Below are 12,615 nucleotides of genomic sequence, written 5' to 3'. Positions count from 1 at the left end.
CTGTTAATTATTTTAAATTTTGAAAATGAATGATTTTTCTTTTATCTTTTGAAAACAATTCTTTGTTTTCTCTTTTTGTGTGTCTGATGATTTTGTTTTTTGCATTAAATGCTGGACATTATGTATAGAACAGTAGAGACTGAGATAAACAGTATTTTTGCCAGAAAATAAGCATGTCATTTTTTTCCCCAGGACCCTGGGGACTTGACTCAATTTAGTAAGGAGTTGATCTGGATTTGGCGTTTGCCGTTGCTGTTATTATCGTCAGTGCACCACAGTCATCAAATTTCTCTGGTAGTGGGCTGCTTTTGCCTTCAGCTTAGTGTGGGGTCTGGGGTGCCAGCAGATTTTTCTGTGTTTGTGCTCTACCTTCAGCTTTCAGATGTCTCTGCATGCACCACAGAAGGGATCTCTCCACGCTCTTGCTGGTTACTCAATGCTAGGCTTATAGTGGTGGTGATGAGTTATTTGTTGTTCTAGTCCAGCCTCTCCATCTTATGAAGGGATTGTATACCTAGATCTCAGAGATCGGGCATTCTTAGCATTCCTGCCTCTCCTCCCCGAAACAGCTAAATTTGATCTTGTATCTGTGGCTTGTCTTGCGTAGGAGTTTCTCTCCTAACCCCAGCAATATCAAATCTACAGTACCTGGTTCCTGGAACCAGAGTGGTTTCTTTCCCTTCTCCAGGGGAGAGAGCTTTTTCTATTACCCATCCCCTAGATGCAATGGATCATTGCCTGTGCTCTGGGAGCTACAGTGATTGCTGCCCCACTTCCAGAAGCTTAAGGCTTTCACTTCTTATGAAAGAATAGTCTGCTGAAACAAGCAAGAATTCATGTTTTTCCCCCCAGCAGCAGCTGACACTCCCAGCAGTCCGGCACCATTGAGGTTTGTTCTTTTTGGTTTCCTGCCTTGCCCCATTATTTCATGTGAGCACTTAAAGGGAGTCTGAGAAAAAGAGCTTGCAGGTGAGTGCAAACTCCCCTTGTGTCTGAGGCCTCCAGCTATTTCAGACTGATATGCCAGTCCACACTTGACCCTTAATAATTAATTAAAATTATAGTTGATTTCTTTTTATCCATTTATTTAGTGGCCACTTCTTGCTATGCTCTGCCACAGATAAGACACTTTGTGTATTCTGTCTTAGAGAAACTAGTTTCTACTTACAATTCAGGTTACTTTGTTGCCTGTGAACTTAGCTATTTGATGGGATCAAAAAAAGTTCTGATTTTGTACTTATCTTAGTGTCTCATTGTTAAGATGAGAGTGGCTTTCTCTCCAGCTTTCTACATTCTCAGGCCAATGGATTTTAATGAAAATTCAAATTATGAAAATTTATTAGCATGATTTCAGATTTCAGATTGTAATTTATCTTTAAGAACTTACTACTTGTTGAGTTTTGGTAAAGTATTGGAGAAGAATATTCACAATTATCTGAGATAACAGTTTAAATATTCTTCCCTTTTCCAACTAATCTGTGTGAGGCTGAATTTCTTCACGTACTTTGACCAAAACAACCAAATATATTGCAGCAAATTGAATGAAGCAGATATGAGAATACAGCTGTCTTCTATTAAGCCAGACATTAAAGAATGTACAAAAAAATAAAACTTTTTTGTGCCACTCTTCTCACTATTTTTATTCTGAAAAATATAGTTTAAAAAAATGAAAACACTATTTATGCTAGCATACAATAGATTTATTATTACTATTTTCAAATGAATTGATATTTTATTTAATATTTAGTAAAATAAATTGATATTTAAAAATAATATATTTCATAAAATTTTCTCACTTTTTAATCTTTAATATGGTAAATGTCTATAGCTACAACACACGTAAACAATAGCTCTTTGGGATTCTTAATAATTTTTGAGAGTGTAAAGCGTTCATTTCCTGGGATGAAAATATTTGAGAACCACTGAGCTAGATAAATTTAACAGCAAAAGTATATATGGGTCTGGAACCAGGAGAGAGATATGAGGCAGAGACATTGTTTGGGAATCAATAGTGCATGGTTTGTAGAGGACACTGTAGGTAGAGAATGAGAAAAAAAAAGAGAACCAAAATAGACCCTGGGGAACACCATTATTATGACTCAGGGGAGGAAGAGGAATAAGCATGGAATACTGTGAAGGAATTACCAGGAGAATATAGTGTCATAGTGGTCAAAAGAGTAGAGTTTGAGAAGAAAGGGATGGCTTAACTGGATCAATCAACACCTTAGTGAAGGAAATATCTCTTAGATCCTCACTGTGACATATATAGAGGGTGGTAAGGTCATAGGTAATAAATTCCCTGCAAGATCCCCTAAGCCATTGGATTTCTTCCTCTATATTATACAAAGAAGTTTTAGTACCTTAATTTCATTTAATGTAGGCCAGTGTTGAGTCTATATTCTAGTAAACTAAGTGAACTGGTAGAAACACTTCTAGCCACTCAAGCTAAAACATTGACTCCAGAATTATTTATTTAGGAGCTCATATCAATATATTTGTTTTCCCAAAATGCTGACATTTTAAAGCACTTGATTCCATGCAATGAGACTTGATATGTGCAGTGACTTTTGCCACTGCATGACATGAACTGTCATTATTCCATTTTTTACTGGCAGTGAGGTTATTACTTCCTTCAAATCTAATCAGCCTATAGATCTGATTCCACATTCCTATCTTTTGAAGTTCTGTTTTCTGGTATCAAATATAAAAGCCACTCTCTATGGCCCAGATTTGAAAGGTTTTAGGATAAGGAACCTGAGGATCCTACAGCTGTTGGAAGAGCAGGGGAGCAAAGTCAGGGAAGCTGCCACTGACAATCTTGGCACGAAGCATGAATGTGAATACATCTCAAGAGCTCACCAGGAACCCGCATGTGAATCACAACATCTGGCCAAATCTGCCTTTGCAGAATAATGGTCTCTCTTTTCTCCAAGTTTCAGTGAGTGACAAGGTCTAACCGGGAAACGTAGAAGGAAGAGGATTCTGGGAAACATATCCCGCTGCAATCAAAAAAAATTTTAAAAGAGGGAGATGCTGATACTGAGTTGACCTTAAGTAAGTCAGCACAGGCATGAGGTGTTGGCTCATACTGGAAGATCTGGTAAGATTCAGAGGTTGAGAAGATGTATTGGAGTCAACTGTAAGAGTCTGAAAGCAAGCAAAAAGACTTGGGGAAATGTTATGGCCTAAAGACATGGCTGTGTGTTGAAGTTCAAGCCAGGCAAAAGGCAAAATGAGTAATAATTGGCCATGTAGGCCCTCCATGATATGTTCCAGAGTTATTTTCCCATTCTTGGCTCCATGACCTACTCTAAACACTCTGTGTTCAAGGCCTTCTTTTGTTCCCCCAAATGTTAAGCCTGATGTTCCTTTTGCCTAAGATGCTTTCCCCTCATCCTATTGTATGGCAGCCACCATCTTAATTTTTAGATCTTGGATCAGAAGCTTTTCTTTCAGAGAGAAAGTCGCATGCTATCAATATTACAACTAAAGTGTTTCTACACCCTATCACAGTGCCTTGATTATTTCCTTCAGGACTTCTAGCACAATAACAATCACTTTATTTAAATTGTTTCTTTAAATGAGTTTGTCATTAACTAGGATACAAATAAACAAAACAGCACTTAAGGAAGAAATTTATTCGTGGTTAGCAGGCCAGTAGAGGAGCTGTTTGAATCACTTGACTTTCCAGGATCCAGCAAATCATAACATTTTAATAGTTGCTGCTCTGCTTATAAAACACAGATAACTATATGGATAAACATCATCTTTGCTTCATACATATGTGTGTATTGTTACTGTGTTCTTAGTTTGGAGTTTCAGATAACTGCCATAAAACCTGGTACATTTGGATATGTCAGTGACCATTTGGTCAAAGTTCTTCAGTTGCTAATTTGTTTGTTAGTTCATTTCACAAATATTTTATGTGTATCTCATAGCTCTCCAAAATTTCAAGCTCACAAACCTCTTTGGTATTGAATTAACATGGCAAATAGATGGTGGTTGTCATCCTCCTTTTATGCCCCTGTCCAGTCCACCAGACTACATTGACTAAAATCATAGCTATAATAGTTCATTTCATTTACTCTCCATTTTATGGAAGCAAGCACAAATAAAACCACAGAAGAAAACTGTTAGTCTGTAGATTTCTTTAAGAAACAATTTCTTATTTGTCAGTATATATTATACTGCTTAGGTTGGTGGGAATTTGGTTAACAATATTGTTAGTGGTGGGAGCAGAACTTCCATGTATGTTACAGAGTAAGACTTTCAATATATGTATTTATTTCCAGAGACAATACATGGTAAAGCTGTATCCTTAGACTAAATAGTCTTTCTATAAAGACTAGGTTCCATTTTTTCCTTATTAATTGGCACTCTATAGGTTATGTTTATTTGCAGAATCATTTGTTGTGTGTGTGTATAAACACACACACAGTACCGTATTATTTGATAATGCTGGTCTTGTTTAGTTATTATTTTTCCTTTATCTTTCTTTGCTTCCCTTCTTAATTCCTTCATTTAATAAGTCATCAAGACCTATCCATTTTACCTCTGCCAAGTCTCCCAGACAGACCTTTCATATTTGCATCTCTGCAGTATTAATTCAAGCCCTCCTTGATGATCTCTTTCTTGGATGGTTGCAAAAATTTCAAACTCTTTTCCTTGATTAGTTTCTTTCCTTGATTTTGTTTTTGAGCTGAGTCCTTACTAGATCGATAACCTGGGGCAAGTTACCAAGTCTTTCTGAGATTCAGTTTGCACTTTTGCAAAATGGGCACAATCATACAAAGCTCCCAAATATAGTCTCTGCAGAAGTCAAACGAGACTCCTCATTATTCCCTAAATATGCCCTATGTTTACCTGCTGCCAGTTTTCTCCCTGTCTGCTGAAATCCAGCTCAGGATTTGAAGCCCAGCTCATATGCCCCCTGAATCCACAGCCTTCACTGATCCTAACAATTGGAAGTAAATTTTCCTTTCTCTGTACTCTCACAGTCAGGCCTTATCTTCTCCCCAGCCTATCCCCATCCTAGCTATTCTGAATGTCCCCTAAGTTGTCTGCAGACTTTTTTCTCTTCTTCCAACAAATTAGAGGGTGACAGAGGAATACTTTTAGAGCCTTTATCCTGAAGTAGAAATAAAAATAGACCACCCTTTGCTTAAGGGTGGAGAGGCCATGTACTTCCAAGACATTATTCTGTGATGACTGCCAGTGTATTGTCTAGAGCTTTCTCTGTCCACATCTAATTTCATCTGTTGCTCCCTTGCTGCCCTATCAACTATTCTTTCAACAACTCCTTAGGTTTCTTTCTGGTCTCACCTTAAGTGAGACTATCTTTTTTCCCCTGCTCTTTCTATTCCCATTTATACCAAACTACTGGGTCAGTAATTAATAATAGCAAGTGCTTTCTATTATTGAACCTCTATTGACTTCATCAGTTAGAATTTCTGTCTAAAGGACATTTAGCTGAATCTTTAATACTGTTAGTTGGTATTTTTTGTTTTGTTTTGTTTTTTGCGGTACGCAGGCCTCTCACTGTTGTGGCCTCTCCCTTTGCAGAACACAGGCTCCGGACATGCAGGCTCAGCGGCCATGGCTCATGGGCCCAGCCGCTCTGCAGCACATGGGATCTTCCTGGACTGGGGCATGAACCCATGTCCCCTGCATCGTCAGGTGGACTCTCAACCACTGTGCCACCAGGGAAGCCCCTGTTAGTTGCTTTTTCTTGTCCTTGGGCTACCTAATTTTGTCCCAGAGGTTTACCTTTCCTCTCCTTCTACTAATTACTCCTCAATAGAACTAGACTTTTCCTCTCTCCAGGCCTCATCTACTTCTTTAATCCCATTGTTCTCATTCAAGTAGGAATTCTATACCAAAGGTTTGGGAATAAGCAATCTTTATATGTTTCACTTTTCATGTACCTGATATTTATCATATTCAATCCCTATTTATGGATAGTAATGTCTTTTTTTATAGCTGTTATTTATATAAATTCTTTGAAGATAGGGACAGTATATTAAATACCTTTATTTTCCAAAGTATCCTCCTTAGTGCTTTGCAAATAATGTGTTAAATACAGAACTAGAACAAAAAATTTCACAATTCGTATGGAAACACAAAAGACCCCGAATAGCCAAAGCAATCTTGAGAAAAGAAAACGAAGCTGGAAGAATCAGGCTTCCTGACTTCAGACTATACTACAAAGCTACAGTAATCAAGACATTATGGTACTGGCACAAAAACAGAAATATAGATTAATGGAACACGATAGAAAGCCCAGAGATAAACCTACGCACATATGGTCACCTTAGTTTTGATAAAGGAGGCAAGAATATACAATGGAGAAAAGACAGCCTCTTCAATAAGTGGTCCTGGGAAAACTGTACAGCTACATGTAAAAGAATGAAATAGAACACTCCCTAACACCATACACAAAAATAAACTCAAAATGGATTAAAGACCTAAATGGAAGGCAGGACACTATAAAACTCTTAGAGGAAAACATAGGCAGAACACTTTATGACATAAATCACAGCAAGATCCTTTTTGACCCACCTCCTAGAGAGATGGAAATAAAAACAAAAATGAACAAATGTGACCTAATGAGCTTAAAAGCTTTTGCACAGCAAAGGAAACCATACACAAGACAAAAAGACAACCCTCAGAATGGGAGAAAATATTTGCAAATGAAGCAACTGACAAAGGATTAATCTCCAAAATTTACAAGCAGCTCATGCAGCTCAATATCAAAGAAACAAACAACCCAATCCGAAAATGGGCAGAAGACTTAAATAGACATCTCTTCAAAGAAGATATACAGATTGCCAACAAACACATTAAAGGATGCTCAACATCACTAATCATTAGAGTAATGCAAATCAAAACTACAATGAGGTATCACCTCACACCAGTCAGAATGGCCATCATCAAAAAATCTACAAACAATAAATGCTGGAGAGGGTGTGGAGAAAAGGGAACCCTTTTGCACTGTTGGTGGGAATGTAAATTGATACAGCCACTGTGGAAAACAGTATGGAGGTTCCTTAATAAACTACAAATAGAACTACCATACGACCCAGCAATCCCACTACTGGGCATATACCCTGAGAAAACCATAATTCAGAAAGAGTCATGTACCACAATGTTCATTTCAGCTCTATTTACAGTAGCCAGGACATGGAAGCAACCTAAGTGTCCATTGACAGGTAATGGATAAAGAAGATGTGGCACATATATACAATGGAATATTACTCAGCCATAAAAGGAAATGAAATTGAGTTATTTGTAGTGAGGTGGATGGACCTAGAGTCTGTCATACAGAGTGAAGTAAGTCAGAAAGAGAAAAACAAATACCGTATGCTAACACATATATATGAAATCTAAAGAAATAAGGGTTCTGAAGAACCTAGGGGCAGGACAGGAATAAAAACGCAGATGTAGAGAATGGACTTGAGGACATGGGAAGGGGGAAGGGTAAGCTGGGACTAAGTGAGAGAGTGGCATGGACTTATATATACTAACAAATGTAAAATAGATAGCTAGTGGGAAGCATCCACATATCACAGGGAGATCAGCTTGGTGCTTTGTGACCACCTACAGGGGAGAGATAGGGAGGATGGGAAGGGGAGACAACAAGGAGGAGATATGGATATATATATATATATATATATATGTATAGCTGATTCAGTTTGTTATAAAGCAGAAACTAACACACCATTGTAAAGCAATTATACTACAATAAAGATGTTAAAAATAATAGGTGTTAAATAAATGTCTAATGAATGAATAGAACCGATTATGATTGACTCAGATTTGAAGAAGTTTATTGTGTATAGCATGGAATTGTTTTATTCATTACTCTTCTTTTCTTTACTCTTTTTTTTTTCCAGTTAACAAATACTTCGTTTTGACCTAGAGCTTTTCAATATAAATACACAAACTTTCAGGGCTGAGAAAAATTGTTCTATGCCTCATCTTTCAAGCACGAGATAGGAAAAATCCATCCTTGGAATCTCATTTCCTTTGTACTTCTTATATGCTAAGACTGAGGCAGATTGTGACAGGCTGTCCTGGGAAGTTCACTGAGGGCTCTTAGGGAAATGTCAGGTGACTTCCAAAGTCGTCTTCAAAGGAGTCCCACCGCAGGCCCATGCACTTTGCAGATAGTGCTTGTACTTGCTTCTCCTGCAGTCAAGCTGCACCTGCTCATTTTGGTAATACTGAATAGTTCTCTGGCAAGATGGATAGTGTCAATTTGTCAGGTTTCATAATAAAAATGCTTGAAACTCTTGCTGATTTTAGCCAGCTTTGTATCTCAACAGGAATATCTATAATGACAGGTAAATTAAGTGGAATGGAGAGAAGATTATAGCCAAAAGTAATCACAACAATAATGAAAACTAATAAAGTGACTAAACAAATTACTGTTTTCATGTCAGTGGGTAAGCAATTTTTTGATATTGTTCTAGGTATAAGACAAAATTATGGACTAGATTGTATAATTTTTTCATAATTTGGTTTTATATTCTTTCTCAAGCTCCTTTACGTCCTGTTTGTGTGTATGTACACACACGTGTTTTTTTTTTTTTTTTTAACATCTTTATTGGGGTATAATTGCTTTACAATGGTGTGTTAGTTTCTGCTTTATAACAAAGTGAATCAGTCATACATAAACATATGTTCCCATATGTCTTCCCTGTTGCGTCTCCCTCCCTCCCACCCTCCCCATCCCACCCCTCCAGGCTGTCACAAAGCACCAAGCCAATATCCCTGTGCCATGCGGCTGCTTCCCACTAGCTATCTACCTTACTGCGTTTGTTAGTGTGTATATGCCCATGACTCTCTCTCGCCCTGTCACAGCTCACCCTTCCCCCTCCCCATAACCTCAAGTCCGTTCTCTAAGAGGTCTGCGTCTTTATTCCTGCTTTACCCCTCACACACGTGCGTTTATTGCTTACCTTGCTAAGGGTTTTTGAGGATTTAGGCCTTGGGATTCTTTTGAATAGTTGCATAGCATATAAGTTAAGGATTGCATTCTTGGCAGGTGTAAGTTAGTGGGAAATGAGATTACGATATTACATTCTTTTGAACTGACTGTTAAAGCCCTTTGTGTCATTGTGTGTGCAGGTACCAGTTAGAATTTATGGGCTTTGTGTGTATATCCAAAGAAGGGGCAACCTTTAAAAGAGAAAGACTTATTTGGAATCATAACAACATAAATACTCTAAATGAATAGGAGGCTCATAGATGCCAAATATTATATGCTTTAGTTTAGCAAAGTGTGAGGTTGAGAGAAACAAAGTTTACTCCCCCAAAAGACTGCTTTCAAAAGAGATCCAGTGATCTGCCTTGGTGGAGCCAGGGCTCCAAGCGTTGAAGTTGCTGTCACCAGAGTAAAATCTTCTCTATTTTCACATTTTTGGTGAGCCCTCATCAATACATACGCTCCCAAATCTTAGACCATGGAGTGAATTCTCCAGTTCACAGCTCACAAATTCGAGTATATAGTCAACTTTCCATTGGTGGGGGAAGTATGTTTGGAAAAATAAATTTCCCCAAAATATCAACAGAAGGAACCTAGGCTATCCGCCTATTATTAAACCAATTTAAAATTTTCATTTTAGAATTTGAATCAATACCTGTTTCACTAAATATTTAAGAAATACAAACAACACAAAAGTGAATGACTAAGATTAAAAAAACAGAAAAATGAAAACAGAAAGGAAGGTGATATAGGGAGCTGAAAACCAACCAATCAACCAACCAGATGAACACTTCATGAATTGTAATTTATATCCTTAGATAAAACTGTGAAGGCAGTACATCCATAAAGCAAAACTAGCTTTCATGAAAAATGATCATTAGAGATTAACAAATGTTCTTGGAAATTTTAAAAAGTATGATTGCCAAAATAAAAAAATCAATAGAAAATCTTAAAAAATAAAATGAATGAATTTTTCAGAAAGTAAAGAATAAATAGAAAATATGATGGCAGATTTAAGGGACAAGAAGTATTACTCTAGAAAGTCTAATATTCATCTAAAAGAAGAAAGAGACATAAAAATAAGAAATATGAGAGCATATCTTGGATCTGAAGAAAGACGTGTCTTCAGTTTGAAAGTGTCTACTGAAGTTAATCAAATTGAATGTATTTTAAGGAACACACTTAGGCATATTTCTGTGAAATTTCTCAACAGGGATCAATAAAAATTCCTTATAACTTTCAGAAATTAAAAAAATATGTACAAAGTAATGATAATCAGATTCACACCAGATTTCTTTCTCTTCAATAGCTAACGTACTGAGAGTTCTGTTAGAAAGTGATTTTGCACATAGAATTCCATTCTACAATCTGGAAGGATTCAGATACTCTTTCCACCACTAATCTTTTCTCAGGGGTGAGTAAGGGAGGAACTACTTGCGTGTTATTCCAGGAGCAGGAAACTTAAAAAAAAAAAAAAAAAAACAGGAAAAAGGAAGAGTATGTGCCAGGAAACAAAAACTATTCAAGAGAACAATAAAAAGAAATCCCAGGGTAACAGACCTAGTTATAGAAAGCAATCAGTCCAAATTAGAAGAGGAGGTCAGAAGGCTCCTTTAAGACTATCTTTTAGAAGAATAGGATACAATTTTCTCTATGGATAATATGATTGAAAACTGGAAGTTCTTAATAATATAGTGAATAGAAATATCTATTGCGAAAGAGAAGAGCAAATTGAAATTAAAATAAAAGAAACAAATATACAGAAGGTCATGGCCCAAATACGGTGCAAATAAAAACTATGAGTGATTTTGAGCACTTGGAGGAGTAAAAGGAAAGATAATTCATTTTTTTTTTTTTTTTTTTTTTTTTTTTGCGGTACGCGGGCCTCTCACTGTTGTGGCCTCTCCCGTTGCGGCGGAGCACAGGCTCCGGACGCACAGGCTCAGCAGCCATGGCTCACGGGCCCAGCCGCTCCGCGGCATGTGGGATCTTCCCGGACCAGGGCACAAACCCGTGTCCCCTGCAACGGCAGGCAGACTCTCAACCACTGCGCCACCAGGGAAGCCCAAAGAGAATTCATTTGATCTTGATGTGTGTAATGTTCTAATAAAAGCAGGGGTTTAGTGCATTTTCCTTTCTCTAGGAGTCTATTCAATTAATTAGTTTTAGAATTAATAGTAATTACATAATTATCATGTAGTAAATACTGTTTCTTAGGTTCTAATTTTTACAAATGCACTGAAATTTTAATTATGCTTACAGAATGGGATGTAAAGTTGTAAACCTTGACAATATGCATGTGATGGTAAAGCTGACAGATGTCATGAGATGGAGAGAGAGGATTAATGGTACTTAGAAAGATGTTTAAGAAACAGTACCTAAGGTTAAAAGAGCAAGAAAAAAATTTAAGTGTGTAACTTTATAGGACTAGTCAGTGGAAAAACTAAAAATTAAAAATATAACCAATACATCTAGATAATGAGGAGTGGTGGGGGGAGAAAAAGAGGAGTGATATATGGGAGCTAGTTCTTAGTAGAGGCAATTGGTGCCATACCTAATCCATAAAGAAAGTACATGGATAAAGTTGATAAATCAAGTGGATGGCTAATTTTATGTGTCAACTTGACTATCTATGGAGTGCTCAGATATTTGTCCAAACATTTTTCTGGGTGTTTCTGTGAGGGTGTTTTGGGATGAGATTAACACTTAAATTGGTAGATGGAGTAAAGAAGATTGGCTTCTCTAATGTAGATGCGCCTCATCCTATTAGTTGAAGGCCTGAATAGAACAAAAAGGCTGATCGTTCCCTGAGTAAGAGAGAATTACTTCCGCCTGGCTGCTTGAAGTAAAACGTTGGCTTTTTTTTTTTTTTGCCTTGTACTCCAACTGAGACATCAGCTCATCCTGGTCTTGTGCCTGCCTTTATTTATTCATTTTTGGCTGCATTGGATCTTAGATGCGGCATGCGGAATCTTCATTGAGGCATGCGGGATCTTTCATTGCGGCGCACAGGCTTCTCTCTAGTTGTGGCCTGTGGGTTTTCTCCTTTCTGGTTGTGGCATGCAGGCTCCAGGGTGCGTGGGCTCTGTAGCTGTGGTTTGTAGGCTCCAAAGTGAGTGGGCTCTGTAGTTCGTGGCACACAGGCTCTCTAGCTGAGGCACGCGAGCTCAGTAGTTATGGCACACATGCTTAGTTGCCCTGCGGCATGTGGGACCTTAGTTCCCTTACCAAGGATCGAACCCATGTCCCTTACATTGTAAGGTGGATTCTTTGCCACTGGACCACCAGAGGAGTCCCCCTGCCAACCTTTAGACTGAAACTAAACCATCACTTGTTGACTCACCCTGCAGATCTTGGGTCTTGTCAACCTCCATAATCATGTGAGCTAATTCCTTACCATAAAGCTCCATCTATCTATCTTTCTATCCATCCAGTCTATTGGTTCCTCTCAGGAACCCCAACCAATATACCAAGAAATATAGGTATTTATATATCCTTTAGACTTATTGTAATATCACCAGAAGATCTAAAAACTGAAACGAGAACTTCTAAAGCATGGGACTCAAAAAGGGATTTAGATGGGGAGACTAGACTTGTATGCCATTATAATGTTACTTTCTCCTCTGCAT

Source organism: Grampus griseus (assembly GCF_964374135.1).
Source record: "Grampus griseus genome assembly, chromosome: 4".
NCBI lineage: Eukaryota > Metazoa > Chordata > Mammalia > Artiodactyla > Delphinidae > Grampus > Grampus griseus.
This window is presented reverse-complemented; position numbering follows the sequence as displayed.